This window comes from Ambystoma mexicanum, chromosome 7p (genome assembly GCF_040938575.1).
Source record: "Ambystoma mexicanum isolate Mex_15411 chromosome 7p, UKY_AmexF1_1, whole genome shotgun sequence".
Lineage (NCBI taxonomy): Eukaryota > Metazoa > Chordata > Amphibia > Caudata > Ambystomatidae > Ambystoma > Ambystoma mexicanum.
The window spans coordinates 624,422,149-624,443,095 of NC_090939.1; positions in this window are offsets into that span (position 1 = coordinate 624,422,149).

Consider the following 20,947-nt stretch of genomic DNA (forward strand, 5'->3'; position numbering starts at 1 on the left):
TCTGTGACAATCTGGGTATCACTGGTCGGGCTCTGGCCTGGTTGACCTCCTTTCTCACAGACTCTACTTGTGGTGTTCCTCAGGAATCTAACCTTTCTCCCTCGTTTTTCAACCACTATCTGCCACCTCTTGACCACTGCATCGCTACATTCAGCTCTAACTTTCAGTGTTAGGCGGATGACATCCAGCTCCCCTTCAGGCTCCCCTCAGTCACCTCTGCTCCTTCTCTCATACCAGACTGTCTGCTCACAATTCAGGAAGGTGTGCCACCAATGATCTCTGCCTTAATGACAGTAAGACTGAGATCTTTCTCATCGGAACACCTGCTCCTTTCCTCTCTCTCTCTCTCTGGCCGCCCACCCTGGGCCCTTTTCCTGCTCCGTCCTGTGAGGCTAAGAATCTTGGTGTCACCTTTGACTCCACCCTCTCCTTCTCTCCTCACGTCTCTGACATCTCTAAGAAGTTACACTGTCAACTGCAACACCTAAGATATATTCTGCCTTTTCTTACTTTCCCCCAAAAGCTCACTGTCTCCAGAGCCCTGGTCCTCTCTAGGCTAGACTATTGCAACAGCCTCTTTCTAAATCTGCCTTTCCCTACTCTGCAAGACTTGTCCTTGGCCTCAAGTCCAAGGCCCGTATCTCTCCAGCTCTGACATTTCTCCACTGGCCCCCTGTGGCTGCAAGGGCTTTGCATCGTCCACAAGGCTTTCTGGGGCCTGGGACCACACTAACTCCAACTTTCTCTTCCTAAACATCTTCATTCTCGAGCTCTCTGCTCATCCACCTCCAACTCTTTGAGAGTCGGACGCTTATCCGAGCAGAGAGTGGGAGGCAGATCTCTTTCCTTGACTGGGGCCTCCCTCTGGAACAGCCTCCCTGCCTCGTCAAACTTGAGCAGAACCACCTCCGGTTCCGGAAGCAACTCAAAACTTTCCTCTTCGCTTCTGCTTTCTCTCTTCCTCTCCCCTACTGATGTCCCTGGTCACCTGGACACCCACTGAAATCGGGCCCAGGCTCCTGCATGTCCAGTTGCCCTTGCAATGCCTCTGGGCTCCCCCAGCACTTAAGGATTTGTATCTGCACCCCTAAAGTCCCTTCCCTCTGCACTTATGAGCCACACTCCAGGAGCACTCATCAAATTACGTGCATTTCTCCCTCCCCCCTGGCACTTCTCCCCTCCCTCTTCCCCACACTTGCGCAATCTAATGGTGCAAGGCCTAGTAAGATCGTTGTTTTGTCCTCCTTCTGTTTCCCCCTCCTTGTCTTGTCGCACCTAGAAACACTTGTGTACAGGCACGTTATAAATGACTTATCATATCATATCATGAACATGCCAATAAACTATAATTTGCCATCCTGCTCCTACCTAATGTGCCATGTTTTAGATTGGCCACTTCAGGCGACACATTCCTCTTCCTTTTAGGCTCACAAAGTTGAAATTGATTTACCTTCATGTGAGGAAAAGACACAACCAGCAATATCTTCAGAAGGCAGCTAAAAAAGTGTGAAGCGCAGTTCAAGCAGCTGTAATTGTTATGAGGCTGGAAACAGGGTACCGAAAGAACAGACACACAGAGAGGTGTTCTATGTTCAGGATCAGCTTGTGAACTGACGCGTATCAGTCGGACGCCCCATTTATTCCTCATGCAGATTTATGTGACTCTGCATTGGCCTTTAAAGGGACCTCACCACACTCCTCCTTTACCATAAAGTTAAAACAACATTTGTAACACACTTAACATTGGAAATAATACCAAACTTCACCACCTTGTCAGAAACATCATTACATTACCCATCCATCACAAAGTCCTACAAACGTGCGGGCCTGCTTCTGGACTCTCTTTGGGGGTACCTTCCCACCACCACCTGCTCCGGACACTTTCTCCTACCGGCCTGGATTATCAGGTGCCTCCAGATACCACCCATCATCAGACCCAGGGAACTCTTGACCACCAACCTCACCATCATCAACCATCTGGGAAGAGCAGGAGTTGTCTTTCTCTTGCAGGGAGTCCCATGCATCCAACTTCTTGAAAAAACTTGAGTTCCTGGTGACAGTATCAGAGCAATCAGACTCAGTGATAATGGATCATTTGACAACAACCACATGCAATGAATGAGGTTCATATGTCAATGGCAATTCTCCTTCTGGATGATGTGATCTTACTAGCACTGCATCGTCAAGTGACAAGTCATAGTCCCGCAGACCTCTTTGAATGTTTTCAATCTCATTTCTCTCTCTCCTGTCATCAAGCACTCTCCGATCGTCAATTTCTCCTGGAACTCAGAGTCCCACATTGGTAGCAGCCCACAGGATCATCTCTTGTATAGATCTTCTGCCAATGGTACACCCATCAAACAATGGGGCATAGTGCGATACTGCTTTAAAAACGGATATATTGCCCTCTTCAAACACTGACCTTGTCCAATGGCAATCCTGAAAACATTGTTTAATGTTCTCATGCACCTCTCAGCCTCGCTGTTTGCCCTTTTATCAGACCTGAGATATCTTCTTATGCTTGAATCTGCATTCCTGCATGAAGTTGGCGAATACTTCCCCTTGAAACAATGGCCCATTATCAGAGCACACTTCATCTGGGAAGCAATGCGATCAAAATTTATTTTCCAAGATAGGCACAATGTCCACCAACGCCGTTGAAGCCACATAATCCACCTCCTTGAGCATTGATCTATCAGCACTAAAAAGTGTGTGTCCATGCTCATGAATCCAAAATCCATGTGTACGATTTACTAAGGATGACAACTTTGAGGCATCAGCTCAATGCACAGTTCACGTTGCACAGGCGCTGAGGCTTGACACCAGAGGCAGTTCTTTACAAAGTCATCAACCCGATCCTCTAGCCCCAGAAACCACACCTTCATCCTTAAATGTGACTTGGTCTTTGCTGAGCAGTGGTGATCCTGGTGAGCTAACACAATTACCTGCGAGGCCAGTGTGAAAGGAACCACCACATTCTGTCATGTCCGACCCTCTAGAGCTGCTCCAGTGACATGAGGGCCACCGTCGTATGCTTATCGAGACCTGTCGGCTCCCACTTCCTGTCCCCTTTTCGTAATTGCCTCCTGCAAAAACTGGAAACACTTGTCAGCTCCCAAGGCTTGTGATAGTTCTTGCACCAACCTGGAGTTAGGCTTGGCGGCCTCCATGAGTAGACGGACACACTCTTCTATTTCAACATCCTCCTTGGTGTGTGTAGACTCTCACAGGGATTGGCGAGGTGCCTGGATAGTTAATCTGCAGCATTATCAGTGCCAGGGTGATATACCAGGCAGGTTTCATATTCCAATAGTGCCAGCATCCACTTTTGAATCCTTGCTGGTGGCTGGGATGAGGACCGCAGCATAATTGGGACCAGTGGCTTATGGTCTGTGACTACTGTTACTGTTCGCCCGTAGATATACAGGTGAAAATGCCAGCAGCCCCACAGAACAGCAAGTGCTTCCCACTCGATTTGCGAGTATCCATGTTCTGTAGCCGATAAAGCCCTGTTCGCAAAAGCTACTGGCCTCGTGTTTCCATTAGTGTCAACCTGGGTAATCACAGCCCCCAGTGTAAAAGCGCTCCCACCCAACACCACTTTGAATGCTCTCTCTGGGTTGAATAATGCCATTGTGCTGTCAGCAATGAGGGTCTCCTTGATCTTGTTAAATGCTGACTGTTCTAGAGGTGTCCATCGCCATACAGTGTCATTCTAGGTCAAATTGCGTAACTGCTCTGAAATCATGGCAGTGTTTTTGATAAATCATCTGCAATAAGGTAGCATACCAAGGAGACTGTGAACCTCCGAGATGTTTTCAGGGGACTTTGCCTCTTTAATATCATTCACTTTGGCGAGGTCTGCCGATATTCCACTCTGCTGGAACACAAACCCAAAACACTTGATTCTCCTCTGCAGGAATTTGCGCTTTTCCTTTTGAAGAGTGAGCCCCAGTGATCGAATTTGCTTCAGTGCCTTTTCAAGACTACCCATGTGTTCTACCTCTGATTGCTGAATACCAAAATATCATCACTGATATTCAGTAGCCCTGGAAGGTGAGCCAACACGCCCCTTATGGTGTTCTGAAAGACCTCTTCTTCCCGAAAGGCACCAAAACTGAGTCTTTTGCAGCAGTAGAGTCCTCTGTGTGTCATAAATGTCGTGATATATCCTAATTTCGGGTGCAGGACGAGCGGATGGTAGCCTAAACTTAGGTCCAATTTCTATAAAGAATACTGCACCTTGTAGGTCCGTGATGATTTCATCTATTGTCTGAGTAATGTGCCTCTCTCTCTTGATGGCCTTGTTAGGGGGATGCATGTCGACACAGATGAAAACTGAGTTCGGCTGCTTCAGCTTCCGAGCAACCACAATGAGGGAGACCCAAGGGTGGATAATGTCCAATTGGAGAATGTGGTCCAGTTCTCTCCCAACCTGTTCCCTTAGATAGAATGGGATGTGTAGGTGTTTTAATGCCACTGGTTGTATTGAATCATTGATGTGTAATCATATAGGTTCTCTTTTGAGCTTTCTGATACCGGCAAACAAATCTGAAAATGTTGACATCAGTGAATGGACATCGACCATATACACCCCGTATGCAAAACCCAAAGTTTCCAGTGACTTCACTGACTTTGGTGACAAAGAAACTTGCTTTTATTGTCCTGCCCTCATGGGTGACCTTCTATAAAAACACGCCTTCCAGTGGTCCCCGCCAAAGGTGAATATGCGTATCACGCAGTGCTGGAGGACCAGCTAGAGTGTTGTGTTTCTGAGCCATCACTTTTACCGATGATCCGATGGCAATCAGGACCGGGACCTCAAGCCCAACAACGCAGATAGCACACCTGGGTTGACGTCTTTTTTTGTGTCTAAGTTCGCTCACACTTTATTTAAAAAACACGTTCCCCTCATTCTCATCTTTAGCACCAGGTTCTGTCTGATCTTCATTTTCATCCACATGTGTCATTTTCTGTGGTTGTCTCGGGGCGAATGGTCTAGGTCTCGCAGGGCTTCAGGATGTCACTGCTGAGCAGGAGACTGGCACACCCTTGCAAAATGGTTGGTAATGCCACATCTTCTACCCATGTGCCCCTTCGCTGTGCATTCGTTTGAATGTGATAGATTGTACCCACATTGCTGGTACGAGGGCGCCACTTCAGATACTTTTTCCTTCCTCAGCTACGTTCCCTTCGTGACTGGCCAGAAACCTCGCTGTCACCCCACAGCACACACCTCGTCCAGCTTCAATGTTTTCATGGCATCATCCATCTTGGATGCTCTTGTATCTTCTGCGAGCCCTTGAGAAAGATCCAGTTCAAGCCAGCAGGAAAACATGATTCTCAGGTCTCTAAGGATCTGCCTTCTCAATTTACCAGATCAACAGCCTTGTATTAGTTGTTGTCGCACAACTTCCTCTTCATTGTTCCAATCACACAATGTAGCTAGCTGCTGCAGCCTGCCGTCACATGCGCCCAGTGACTCCTCATCCTTCTGTTTCGCTGAGCACATCACAAAACTTTCATAGTCCAGATTTACCATCAATGTAAAATATTCCCTGAGCGCAGCCTTGGCAGCCATGTATGAGTCATCCGCTGGTCGTAAAGACTAACAAATGTTATGTACCACAGGCCCAGCAGAGTATATGAGGGTTGACTTCATGCCATGGTCATTGGCCTCGTCCATCGCATCGAAGTACATCACAAATCTCTCTATCCATAAGTTCCACCTTAGGCCCAGGCTGAATGGTGCCCCAGCCACATTGAATTCTGTGATAGGGGCTAGAGAACCCTGTTGTCGAGGCATCTGAGCAACCATAGGAGCTGCAACAGCAACCACTGGTGCCACTCCTGCACTGTCAACCATGGTATGGCTGTCCTAGTGTTCCAGTCAACAGCAGCGCAAAACAGTGCTTTCACTTGGACACAGCTCACTGGATGCACAAGCACCCCCATTTGGAGCCACAACTCATGAGCATGAGCACTTCAGGTGTGCCTTCTCAGTGTGTCAGTCCAAGACTTCAATATCCCGATGTAGGACACCCAGGTCTAATCCTCCTTATCCTGGCCTCCTCAAGCATAGAGAAAATCTCCTTTATATTTCTTTTTTCCCCCGTTAAGTGAACTAAAATTGCATATATATGTATATATATATATATATATATTTTTTTTTTACTGAGGCATACATACACTCCAAGTTGGATCCGTAACCTCAAATGGGTACAGTCCAGGGTGTGCGTCACCTCCCTTTCACTCCTCTGTGCAGCTGCACTGCAGGCCGATCAGCCGACCTTCACTGGATCCACCGGAGCGCACCAGCAATCACCGCTGCATGCCCCATTCTCCCAGCATGTGCCAACTCCGATGCGGGTTCCTTGGTGTGTGATCCCTGCCTCGCATTAAAGCAACTGCCTCGTTGCCATTGTTATGAGGCTCGGAAGCCTGCGGTGAGTGGGAAACAGGGTACCCAAAGAACAGACACACAGAGACATGTTCTCTGTTCGGGACCCGTTCGCGTACTGGCGTGAGTCAGCAAGACACCCCATTTTTTCCACATGCAGAGTTTCATCACTCCACATTAGCCTTTAAAGGGACCTCACCAACAGTAAAGATCCACCACACATTTGCGTTGCAGCATGTGATGCACACTTATAAATGTACTGTGGCGCTTTAGATGAACAAGTTGTGCACCTTTCATAATATGTTCTCTGATGATGCAGTTCCCTCATCTTTAAAAAAAAAAGATAGAGCACAGCGTGAATTCAGAAATCTGAAAACAAGCACTAGGGGAGCATAGCTGTAAGACTTCGACAAATAAGCCACACATGCCACAGTGCCATCCAGTAGACATTCCAGAACATTGTCTTGGTCTTATAGGGAAGAGCTGTATTATACATATCTTTATTGACCGAAGACAGTCAGCTCTTAATGTTGCAGGCAACCAAGGATGTCTTACTATGCCACACTGATGATCCTGATGAGGGAGAAATGCATATGTAGGTGTTTGCAACCTTCAAAGCGGTCTATACTTTGTTAATAACCCTATTTGAAATAATTGAGCTACCAGGAGCAAAATCCTTGCTTTTGTGCGAATTGGACGCGAGGAGGGATGGCTAATGGGTGGCACTGTGGCATATGTGGCTTGTTAGCTTAAATGGACATTTCAAGCAGACAGGTTTTTTCACACATGTTTAAACCCCACCATCCCACTGATGGATTGATGGTGTTTGCTATGTGTGTGTGTGTATTCATACTTATTATAGGGTGCCAGGTGCCGCCTATAGTTAAGGTAAAACCTGTTTACACAGACTTTTGCCAGCATTATATTGCTTATAACGTTTGACTCCCAGAATGGATTTTTATGGAATTTTCCAAAACAAAAATGTTTCCCGGGTCTCCACAAACTAAACTCTTTGGGAGAAATTCATTAAAAACTGGAAAAGTTCTTAAGAAAACAAAAAAACGATGCATTCAGCCTAGTCCCATTCATTTTGCCATTGAAAAAAAGTGTTTTGATTGAGCACCCATAGTGCGAATACCCCTTGTAGTGGAAAATAAAGACCACTCACTATTTCGGTGGATTTATGAACACTTTATCAATAATGCAGTAAGCAAACAAATGGCCAAAGTCAATGCGAGACTTTGGCGCAAGTGAACCACCCTCCCTCCATTGTCCAGATCTATTATACTCAGAAGAATACATGATTGTCAATGGAAGGGTGTTGGACACAGCCCAGCAAGGTCCCACCTTGCAACTTGAATTGCTGACAAGACAAACCCTAATTGTACAGTCTTTCGATGCCATCTGCACTTGGCAGCACTTGTTAGAGTTATCAGTAACAGCAGCACAGCGCAAGACATTACTTCAAGGTGAATACACTCCCTAATAATTCACACTCGCCTCGAGGCAGGAGAGAGGTCTAGTAATATGACAACATCCGCCAGCTAAAGCCACCTTTCAGTAAAAGGTGAGCGTAGGGAACACACTTAGTTATGCCAAAAAGCATATGCGTCAGAAGCGTGAACAGTGAAGGTGAGCATTCTTAAGTAGTGTGCAAAGCACTGTTGTAAGGGTGACATGCACAGTGCCGTGTACCATCTACCCTTTATACAGGCCAGAGGCAGTGGTTTAAACATGGCGTAAAGACAAACAGAATATACTGTCACACAATGGCAGGGTAGCAGGGCAGTATTTATATAATCATGCCTTATTCAAATTTCTCTTCCCCACACTCTGGACCGATTTGCAAAACAATCAGAAACAAGTTGGACACAAAGCACAGCAGTAAATCTGTCTAGTAGGTTTTTAATAATCGAAGAAGTAGGGGATGGAGTCTGCTCCAAAAACATGTCTAGATATCTCCCATGGTGTTTGGCAATAAGGAGGAAGAGAGGCTTTTCAGAAATGCCATTTTCTTTTTGTTCGATATAAGTGATGCCCATAGGAATACCGAGGGAGACCTAACATAAAAAGTGCTCAAAATGCTATTCGGAGGAAGAAAAATGGTGTATTGGTATGAGGCTACAGGTGCGGAGGGGGGGAAAGAGGAGCATTTGTGCAGTGGGGGAGTTTGGGGTGGGCCAGAGAGCGCCCGTTTAGGGAACACATTTTTCAGCTTCTTGGGGCAATCTCACAGAAATCTCATGTGATGAACATGGTAATGCCCTAAAGCACAATACGAAAAAAATGGACAGTGAAAAGGGGTAAGGAAGAGAGTCTGGGGGATGAAACATATGGAAGGGAAGTGGGGGGACCTGGAAAAGAGGAAGATTACACATGGGGCTACATTACAGAAAATGTGCATGAATGCAAGTGCAAGTTTGCACGGTATTAGCACTAAGGCAAAGTTTTCCCTATTTTTAAAAACACTGGGTCATGTTAGAAAACCTTTGCACCATGACATGTGCAATTTGACACGTTATAAGCAACAGGGCTAAAGTTGCCCTTGTGCAAAAAAGATACATTTTCACTCATGTTTGTACCAGGGCAAAGTTTGCCCCTGTGCAAAAATGCATTGAAAATGTATCTTTTTTGCTCAATTGCAATTTAAGGTGAGCTGATTTAGCTCAGCAAAACCCTTAAAATTCAGCAGATCTGGGAAGTGATGGCCATCTTAACTCTGCATACCTCTGGTTGCAATGTGCATGAGCACAAACATGACATCACAGAAGGGATTCACAATGACATACAAAATGACATTATGGGGGTCAGCTATGAAGGTGGCCCCAAATTAGGATGTTCATTACTTCCACTGAATTACAAGTATTTTTCCATGGTACATTGATGCATTAGCTCACCTTAATACTCTTAAAGTAATATATATATATATATATTCACTGACAAGACAGAAAATGTTGTTAAAGGGACGTCGTGGTTAAGTTGCACTTATAAAAACCTATGCAATTCAATGGACAAAGGTTGTTACAGGGTCGTTATGGTTACAGGTAAAACCGAAAACCCCCAGAAATCTGCAAGTTATGGTAAGGTAAGCAATCATAACTTGCGCTAACCATGTGCATTGCAAGGACTAAAACCCATGACATCAAAGATTACATGTCAATAAGCAGCAACACGACTAAATAGCTTAGAAAAATGTAAATCCAACACAGCTGGATTAGAAAAAGTATTAACTCTTTCTAAACTGCAGAGTAATCCTAAAACGTAACCTTGACGTAGAACAAGGCCCAGTCAACGGAGTAATTGGTACAGTTGGCTTCCAAACATATCAACATGACAACAACATTCAGTTTGTCAACATCCACTTTGACAAACTTGCAGAAGTTAAAAAATAGGCCACACAATAGCACGTTTCCTTCTTTTCAAAGACCTGTACGTACACAGAAAACAATTTGCTCAATCTCTTGAATATGCTGTCACTATTCACTAATTGCAAGGTCTAACCCTATATTGCACATTGATTGACAGTGGCCACACAGTCCTTAAAAAAGGTATGAGTTACGGAGCAATTTTGCATCTGCGTACACTCAATAGTCTATTCCTAGTTAACTTTGATGCAAACAAAGTCAACACTGACATTCCTTGTATCCTAAAACACAACAGGCTATTTGTACTATACACCCCTATCTAGATATGTACCCTGTACCTAAAAAAAGAAAACCTTTAAAAAGAAAACGAACACAAACGGAGCCTATAAAAGATCTCCCAACAATACCGCTAAAGAAACAAAGAACAACTGCTGCTCCATCAAATAATACAACCACAGAACTGTCCAGTCCAAAATCAACTGCACGCCCATGAGAATACAAAGAGACAAATGTCTCTTCTCAAAAAACGACTGCCAGCCCATCAAAGGAAACTGAGGCACAACTCTCTTGTCGATTTAAATTTAGCAACACAACTGAAGTAAGTTGCTGTGCAAATGTAGCAATCAATCTTCTCTTCCAATTGTTGACAACATTTACTTAAATGGCTTGGACCAGTTGTGTTTGCAAATGCTCGTCCTTAATAGAAATGCCACACATGAACCTGACAGCACCTACAGTGTCTCAGGTATAAGGCGAGAATTGGACTTCTGTGCAGGAATGGTTACATTCACCATGAACACACATATCCACAAGAATTCCTAACGTACTTACTACAAGTACTGGAAACCAAAAATATCCCTATGAATCAAATCTTTCAGATTACATACACGTGGAAACATACATTCACTCTCTGCAACTATGTTTCACAAGAGCACAAACCTAATGAACGATTTATATATGCATCCATACCAAATTCTGAATCCATTCCATTTCACCAGCTTCTGTAGAATGCAAATTATAGCATATTATGCCATTTTTGTAATTCAGACAATCGTTCCAACATACAAATAAACTCACATGGCCAATATGTGATACTAATGCTTCTAAGGTATAATGTAGTTAGTACGAGAAACAGCTGTAAGCTGACTAGCTTCACAAACTGCCAACTATCCTGGCAAGTAAATCTTCACAACAATGGGCATAATCTACCACACTGGTGCTACAACCACTTCAAGCCACTATACTGCAAATGTCAAAAAAAGAAGTGGTTGGTTTGAATGTAACAACTGAATCCAAAACATAGGTTACCAGCCTATCTAACAAATGCCTACTTAATATTCCTTCAACCCAAACTTAGTCACTAAACGGTAGCACAAGAAACAGTTAAAATACAGCAATGGGTATCTAACTACATCTATATTACTAAAATAGTACTTTTAAAAGCCAAGATAGTCAGAATATGCCAATAGTTATCTACTTCAAAAATACCCTTCATTGTTGTCAAATATGCCATCACAGTTCTTGTCACTGCAATATTTAAAAAATTGCAAAACACCAACGTTTCCACCAGTCTGCAGCCACACTTTAGCTCACTGTACCTTTCGCAGAAGGGAAATATCCATTTGCATATCAGTCTTTGTCCCGCCCAAGTCCAGCACTGAAATGCTATGGCAATTTTCTTCTGAACAATAGTACGAATAGCTCCACCTCACTGATGAGGCCCAACAAGGCTGAAACACGTGTCTGGGATTGTTTCTTGTTGAGAAGAGAGTTGCCAAGCATTTTGGTGCTGGACTACCCACCTGGGACAAAGACTGATATGCAAATGAATATTTCCCTACTGTGAAAGATACAGTGAGCTAAAGTGTGGCTGCGGGCTCTCGAGTGGTTACCTTTCCAAAGAACAGGTAATTTAGCCATGTTAATTCTCGCAGAGGGGCGCCTATGACTTTTTTTGATTGTTGGCAGGACAAAGACTGATATACAGATGGATATTTCCCTTTTGTGAATGGTACTGTAAGCTATAGTGTGGCTGCGGACTCTCGATTGGGTACCTTCCCAAAGAACAGGTAATTTATCTGTGTTTGTTCTAGCAGATGGGTGCCTATGACTATTTTTTGTTTGCTTAAGGGACTTGGGTTTAGTCACCCTAGGTTTGTTAGGGTCATCGAGACATGGACCCCTTGCTCACTGTGCTCAGAGAGGCAAATCTCCACCTAACTGATGAGTCCCAACAAGATTGAAACACGTGTCTGGGGTTGCTGTTGGTACTCTTGTTCAGAAGGGAATTGCCATAGCATTTCAGTGCTGGACTGCCCATGTGGGCGGAACAAAGACTGATATGCAGATGCATATTTCGCCTATGACTATTTTTTTATTACTTCTAAAATACCCTTCATTGCAATAAACTTCAAATATACCATCACAGTTATTCGAACTGCAAAACTCTTGTAAAGTCCAATATAGTTAGAATATGCTGACAGGTATCTAACTACTCATTCCCTTAATTTCAACACACTTCAAACAAACATACTATCACACTTACACTGGCCTAATTATGATTGTTATTATTTAATTCTCTATGTATTATTTTCCCAATGATTATTTCATGTCAATACAACAACAGTGTAGCACACACTAATGTTGTACCAAACATAGTACATAGAATACACTGTTTATGAGGGTCAAACAAGTAAATGTATATGTAACATTTTATGCAATGAAAGCTTTTAAACTATCCTGCTTAACAATTCATACTCATTTTTGCCACAGAAAAAGAACTAGAGAACTAGAGATCACAACTTATTATCGTATGCAACTAAGTAACCATACCAAGTATTATCCTATTTGTTATCTTCACAAAGAAACAAATACATATTCCATCAGCACTATCCTCAATTGTACTACAATCATAAATACCATATACACTTCAATGATATCATTCCACCATATTACAAATACTGTATACTCCCCCTACAGTATCTATACTTACTATACACATATACTATGGGCCTCATTACACGGTAGGCGGTGGACCAAGGGGCTATTAGTACCTTGGTCCATGCCGGTAAAATACCGGCACCGCCTTGGAGGAAAGGGGAATTACCGCCCTATTCCAAGGTTGGCGGGGCGGTAATTCCCCCTTCCCCCATTGCCCTTCCCCATTCCCATTTTTGCCCCATAGGGCATAATGGGAATGGGGAAGGTGCTAATTACGGTACCACAAATTGAGGTAGTGTAATTAGCACCCTGGTCCCTTTGCGGGTTGGTTTTTAACACCTGCTAAAAAGCAGGCGTTAAAGTACCAACCTGCAAAGGGACCTCGTAGTAAGGCGGTAAGGGTTAACAGTCACCGGTACCATTACCGGTGACCGTTAACCCTTACCGCCTTCCATGTAATGAGGCCCTATGTGTTTCCAGTGGCCAGATTCTTGGGAGGATGCCCTAGGGCCATCCCTCCAAGAATCTGGCCACTGGCCACACCCACCACATTAGAATTAAAACATATAACAAGTACATGCACCTTTAAATAACAAGACACGCCCTGAAACCCCTGCAATCCAAAAGATGTCAACCGACACTGAAAGTGATTGCGGACTTGGCGGCACCTGCACACCTTTTTTCAACTATAAAAACAGCTCCATGTCAACTTTATTCCACTCCCCCACCCTTTCCAGCTCCTCTTTCAGTCACCAAATATCCCCAAATGTGTTTTCCACACTTTTCCCTCACTGCGCTATCCACAGACACGGTGGCTGTCCACGGATCCAACATGGCAAACGTTCCCAAAAATATGACATCTCATGTTTTTCACCATCCAATCAGTGGGCGCGTACGATGTCTGCGGACAACACGACAGACCCGGATTACCTACTTTTTGGCCATTTAAAAATTTAAATACTGGATGGCTTTACACCACATTTACAAAAGCATGATTTTGGCACCAAGCTGCCACTCCTAGCACACATTTTATAAAAATCTGTCCAGGGGTTTGTGCTGTAGGCACACGCAAACATTTTTTTCCTTTGCTTCTAAGAGGATTTCCACCAATTTGGGCCCTCACTATAACTTTGCCACCTCAGGCGTAACCACACCAGACATCACAAAATAATTCTGAGGGGGCCATATACTTTTTTTGCAAAGTTTGGTGAGGATTCGTTGGGGGGGGGGGAGTTATAAGCCATCCAAAAAGTGCTCTTTCTATGAGTTGAGCAACTTAACCATAACTACAGGGCCACTACTGCAGACCCTGTAATACATATGTACAGACATGCAGACAAACATACATACATTCACCCTCATGCATACAATTGCAAGTGCTCCATAGAAGCCAAAAGGAATGGATGTACTGAAGGAAAAGAGGACAGCACAGTCTGCGAGTAATCACAATATTTCAAATAGTTGAGGAATAAGTAGGAGGGCAGTAATGTTTGTCAAAGGTATACAGAAATGACTGTTGCAGCCTGATAAACATAAATCAAGTGAACAACTCTATGCAAGGCAGAAGGAGCCACCTGGGTAAATTGCATTTAATGCCTTCAGTATCTTTTGTATTAATCAAGTCCATAGCAGGTTCAGGTGCACACAATGATCTACAGTAGCAAGACAGTGTGAGGAACCAGGAATGAGACTCATAGTGATTGGCATACACTTTTATTTAATATTAAAGGGGTTAGAAAATGCTTCACCCCCCCTAATATAAGAGGTATTTCCCTACCTCAACCAAAACTAAGGTTTTGTCAGTTGTTAAGATGTCCAAAGCAAAAATGTCCTGTGCTTGAAATCCTATCCTAGCCCTTGCATTGTAAAACTAACTCTAAGGTGTTAAGGGTATTGTCTTTGGCTTTGAAAGTGTGCAAATATTCAAGTTCAACAAAAGGTATAACTCCAACAAAGGTTCTAAATGGATATTGTTCACAGTTCCAGCGGTAATGACTTCCTTCCCCCGAATTCCCTCCATCAAAACCAAAGTTCAAAGAATGAAAACGTTCTTTATAGCCTATACCTCTTGTGTTGTAATTCACTACAGGGAGAATGATTCCCTTCCTGTCCCAGGCCTTTTTCCATATTACAATACAATTAAAATCCTAAGGGCATGCGTTTTCCTTGGCATTTTCTTTGCAAGAAAACACAACTTGGGTGCGGGTCCCAGACTACGCAGAACACCTGGTGTACTCCCCTGCCAGGATCTCTTATACAATTTCTTTACTCAATTTGGGTGTGGGTCCAAGACTCTCGAAACACCTGGTATACTCTCCTGCCAGGTTCTCTCATATGATTCCTTATGGGTGTGAATCTCAGATCTGCAGTTAACCAGGCCTGCCAGGACTTAATCTTGCAATCTCTCTTTCTCATTCAGTGCAAGGGGTCATGGGTCTTCCCGAAGCTACTTCAAGGCAAAGTACTGTGACTATGAAGATGACAGTGATTCCAATCAGGTTGTCTCTCTCTCCCCCCACTCTTGGCAATCAGTTCATTCTTTAATGGCTTCTTTGCCTCAATTTTAGCATCCCCTTCTTCCCTCTTGGTTCAACTGTAACATATACGTTCTTTCACTCCACTCGTACGTATTCGAGTATTCGCATCAGTATTTGCTGGACTCCAGTCGCTTTCCCCAGTCAGCGGCATGGAGTGTTCTTGCTCCTTGCATCAGAATGAAGCCCATCATGACTTCCAGTTATGGGCGCGACTTCTGATATCAACCGACACCGCTTCTCTACGCAGCCGGTCTGGAGCTTGCCTCTGCAAGTCTCCTCTCACCGGCAGTGCTCTGCGGTCACAGCTTTCGGTCCCATCCGCTTCCTGGTCTGCACGACTGGCGAGGAGTGCTTTGGTCAGCTCCCTCTCTCACTGCCTCCACTCACCTGCCTTCAGAGTTCGATCCCAGATTGGGATGCTGTCTGTTCTGCATTGCAACCTGCGTCACACTCGGTTTCCAAGTTGGTGCTTGGAAAAGTAAGCTCTCTCCATCTTTCAGTGGCCGCTGATTTAAACTCCCCTCCAGGCTAGGAAATGTTTTGGACCCATCACATTCTCCACAACACTAGACTGTGCATTATAGTCCATACTCTTTCTCATAGCGGTCCCCTTCCTCGTCTTAGTGCATGTTGTTTTACTAGGTGTAAAATGTTCATACGTTTTGTCGGCAGCTTTTGCAGGATGTTGTAGGGGTTTAAGATGCTGTGGGATGGATGGGATATACTATGTCGCATCTGGGGATTCCCCACTCCTCCCCAAGGGGTGTCTCCCCCCATGTGGTCCTCCAGCAGATAAGCACCCCCAGGGTTAGAGTCAGGTAGCTTCTGCCTTTCTCTGGCCACATGGGGAGAGATTTCGTGATGAGATACCCAGATTCATCACAATAGCAAGAGTAGCCTGTTTGGAAATGACATGATACATCTGACTCGTCAGAAAAAAAACAAAAAACTGTTGATGGTCAAGTTGGTATTTCTTGAGTAACAACACATTAAAGCCGAGTGCTCCAATTGAATCAAGATCATGAAACCTCGCCTTTGGCAGTCTGTGCCTAGTCCCAATATTCCAAATAGTTGATGAAGACGTGGGAGGATAATGAAGTATCTCTAGACAGAAGATCATATACATCATATCCATCAGACAGAATAATGCTGAATGCTGAAGGAACGCAATGTATTCTTCTAATGAGTACTTTCATCCCACAGATGCCTCATCTCTGAAAGCAGTGCCATAACACAGGATGGTCGGTGAAGAACTGATATCCCAGATGAAAAACAACTGCAACGCAGATTGTCCAAAATGGGTGTCCTACACTGCTAAAACTTCCAGGCAGTATTGCAGTAATGATTGCCAAAGGTATTCAGAAATGAATGGGTGGCATCCTGGCAAACATCATGGAAGGGAGCAACCCTCTGCAAAGCAGATGGTGCCAATTGACACCTGGTTGAATTGGCTTTTATCCCTTCAGGAACCTCTATATTTGTCAGTTGATAACAGGTCATGATGCCCAGAATGATCGAGCAAGATAGCAAGAGATGGCCTGTTTTGTAATGACGGTCAGAACACCCCAAAAATAGTTGATTGCCAATCTGGTCCTCCTTGAACCACAACACTTTAAAGGTGAGTGTTCTGTTTAGAGCAAGGCCCTGAAACTTCTACCAGGACAATGAAGAAGGTGGACGACAGACAAAAATCGTATGCATCTTGCAAGAGAGATGGGCATTGGAGACATATTTTGAACGAAAGGAGAGTCTCACTCTCAGAGATACCCTCACCTTTTATACACAAGCAAAGTAGAATCCGAGCAACCCAAATATAACAGAGCACCCGAAGCTTGCTCATATGGCAGGCAGAAGTGGTGTCCATCAGGAAAGACATTTACATTGTTAGGAACCATAGGAGACAAGAATGCTTAGGCTCAAGGGCGAAAACATCAAAAATGTCAAAACCAATGTAATGTCCGAAGACAGAACAGCAAAGGGCATTAGAGGAGAGGAGCTAAGTGAGCATTCCCAAAACTGCCTCACATTTGGAATCACAAAGTAAAAACCTTGGTTGTGGGTACTCTGAAGACCGGTATAGCAGGTAAACAGACATAAAGTGACCAAAGGTAAATAATACAAAGATAACAGCTGTTGAGCATAGCAATGATGCACTACCCTATTCATGCTGCTACTCCTTGTCCACTTTCAGGCATAAATTGCCTTAATGGAGTGCCTACAGTAGGGGAAAAACAAAAACAAATGAAGACTGGTGTGTTTTTTCATTTATCACAAAAACGGCCTGCAAGATGTAGGTAGTTACTTCCTTCAATGAGGGATAGCACCCAAAAAATAGCGTAGAGTTTGTCATGCGTCAGAAGTGTTTCACATTTTAGTAAAATCAAACTGTTAAACTGAGAGATTTGGGAGATGATTTTCTCTAAGGGGCGAATATTTCAAATCGAATATCTTTCTATTTTTGTGTGAAATGCAACAGTGCTTTCTCACTCTATTTAAAGCCAAGTGAGATTTGTCTTCACGTAGAAAATATAGCGTTTTTCTGTGCAGAGGTTGATAGATGAGAATGAGATTAAGGTATTGTAGTTTGATAGTGTGATATATATCCTACTTTAATTGTACTAAAGCTGAGGGGGATTATATTTAAATAAGAACACAAATGCTTTCTATGTGCTGTTTACTCTGTGTAAAACAGGGGTAATGTTCCAGCTCTGACAGTCTAACATTTTGTAAATGATAGTTACATTAAATCCAGCTGTTTCACAGGGATAGTCCAACACTTTGGACTGTGAATCAGTGACCTTGCTTTACAGTCTAAATACAGAATTGCGTGATCATGTGCAACCTATGAAAGCCATGGATAAAAATGATACCAATATAAATACATCCTCCTCTCTCCCAACATTCTACAGTAGGAAAGGGCCCTGCACCTGTGGCATCCGATTTTCAATGTAAAGCGGGAAAGGTATATAATCCTTGTTAGAAAACCATTACATTGTTTACCTATATTGGGTGGGTGAACCAATATCAGGTGCGTTCTAAATTGATAGCATTACTTTCCTCCCCCAAATCTACAAAATTAGATGAAACTCATTTTAGTGTGCATTTAAATTGCAAGCAAATAGGCTAAACAATAAAACAGCCCCACATTCTTACAGGACGGTGAACTGATGTAAATATGTGCCCATAAATACCACTTTTCTGTGTGACTTTTTTCTGGTATCAATACTTGTTTTTAATACTCGAGAAAATAAAAATATCCCAGACTTTTATTTACTGGTTTTCATTGATTTTGTTTAAATGTTAACTCAAGCCGGCATTAATATACTGACATATAAGTGGCTTTATGGTCGTAGAGTTAAATACTGCCCTGTATTATTTAGGATTATAAATGTTAGAAATATATTTAATAGACATTATGGTGGTAGCAAGACTTTTACAGGTAGGTCAATCTTAATTGGCTAAATAAGCCTATAGTAGTGTATATCTGAAGTCATTTGGTGACATCTCTGGCATAAAGTAAGGGGACCTCCTTTGAGGTCTTTTATTTAAATACATTTGCATTTTGACCATAAACACTGCCTGTTTCTTATCTCAAAATTATTGAGTGGGAATCTATACTAGGCAACGTTAGACCACTTAATCAAAAGAGTGATTTATCAACAAATATCTCAAAATACGACCATCACATCATATGAACATCTTTAGAAAAATCCCAGTTCTCCTATCCCAGCCTTTAAATAGCGTGACATGACTAATAAGGGATCCAAAGCCAGCAAAGTAAGTATCTGACATAGAAATAATTCTGTGCTAGCAGAAACAAGCCACTGAACGAGGAAAATCCATGTGAAGCGAAATATGTTCAACTCGTGATGTGCATTTGATTAACAAAACTCAAGGCTTTGCAGATAAAAGGAGAGTTCAAACGTCAATGTTTGTCTAGTGTTAGCGCTTTTTGAGGATTGTCAGAGAAAAACATATGGCAGCCCCACAAGTAGAGTTGTTGTTCAACAAAGAATCCTGAAGCTTCACCTCAGTAATGTGTTTGCAACCTGTTGTCACAGGTAAAAATAAAAATCAACTTGTATTCAATGAATATGGAGTGTCTGTGAGGGAAAATGCTGAACAGTGAAGAATGTCTAGAAAGATTAAAGATTAAAAAAGCATGGTGTTTTCACAGGTAATGCAATTTTATACATCCATGTTATTATTATGTCCTGCTGTATATGCCATGACTGAAATAACGAGTAAAGATGACGTTCTATGAATCAACTTCGGATACTTTTCTTTAACCAATTCGATTTGACTCATTTCCACAGAATTGGGGACATGGATCTTTTCCGCATTTTGTATTAATTTTGTATTAAATCTTTTTTACCCATTTGTTGATTGTAAATTGTATTTGGAGCTCCGTTATTTAGATGCAATTTTCAGAAATCTACCAATGCTGAAACAGACACCTGGAGGCTGATTTACACATATTTGTAATGGACTAAATCAGGAGATGCCGTGAGAATCTCAGATTTGTCCCTGTTGCCTTATTCCTCTTTAACAAAGGCTAAAACTGGAGAAAATATGGGGCTGCTGTGGACATCTCTGAGTTGCTAATTTGCTCTAGTTTAAGGGCTTTGTGAATCATGAATGAAGTAGTAGCAGTGCTTACATTGCGAGGGTGTTTGCCAGGGCTGAGCTCTAGGACTTGTTTCTGAGCACCAGCACTTTTGTGTCAGTCTCAGATTAATTACGGTGTGGTGTTTTGGCAATTGCATTTTTTTAAATAGAGGTCAGTCTTTTTCAAACAAAAAGCAACAACAGGGTCAGCCATACAAGCACTTCTGAGCTAGTTATCCAATTTCATGACGCGCAATGAGTTGGAAGATGACGGTGCTGTGTTCTTGTGTTGCTCATGCCATCACATTGCTGTAGTCAACACACACAACACTGGTCCTGCTCTGCTACAGCAATAACTGGCAGCGCTGTCATGGCAGCATGGGTGGCTCAGAGGTATGGTGTTGACAGCAGCTAGGCTGCCACAGCATAAGGTGCTACTCATGAGTTCAGTGGGCAGGCACGCATGCACATAATAATGTGCCAGTATCATTATGATGCTGGCTTTGCTGTGCCTCTGCAGGTGGTGGAACACAGATTGCACAAGCAGGTCCTAGTTAAACTGGGCACGGCTAATTTTTTTCTTTTATACAGTCAGAATGGGATGCATCAACAATAAGGCACATGCCGGCACTCTACCTTACTGAGTCTTTAACATGCAATGGCACACAACTGCAGTGATTGCTGCACAGTCCCCAATGCCATTACATGGGAATGAGGGACACCAAACAGAGAAGACAACAACTTGACAGCCACCAGTCAATCTCCCCACCAAAGCAGCAAAGCCAGGTTGGAGGCCACTGCTAAAGAGGAGTGCCTTGGCTGAGTGCCAACCTATAGATCTTGCTGAAGCGTTCAACAGGGAAGATAATCAGTTCAGAAACGATTATGTCTGCATTGCTCCATCACTTATTATATGAAGAAAGTATTCTTGTTCGCTTTTCTGCGTTAGATGCAGGGACATCATTTAGATGTAACCAGAGTTCACACATGCGACCCCTTAGATCTTCCTTGCTAGCCTAAAAAAAGAAAGAAAAAAACAACTTTTTGTTAATTTTATTTCTTTCAATTAAATTGAGGCTCCTGGGCTGTGGCCAGCA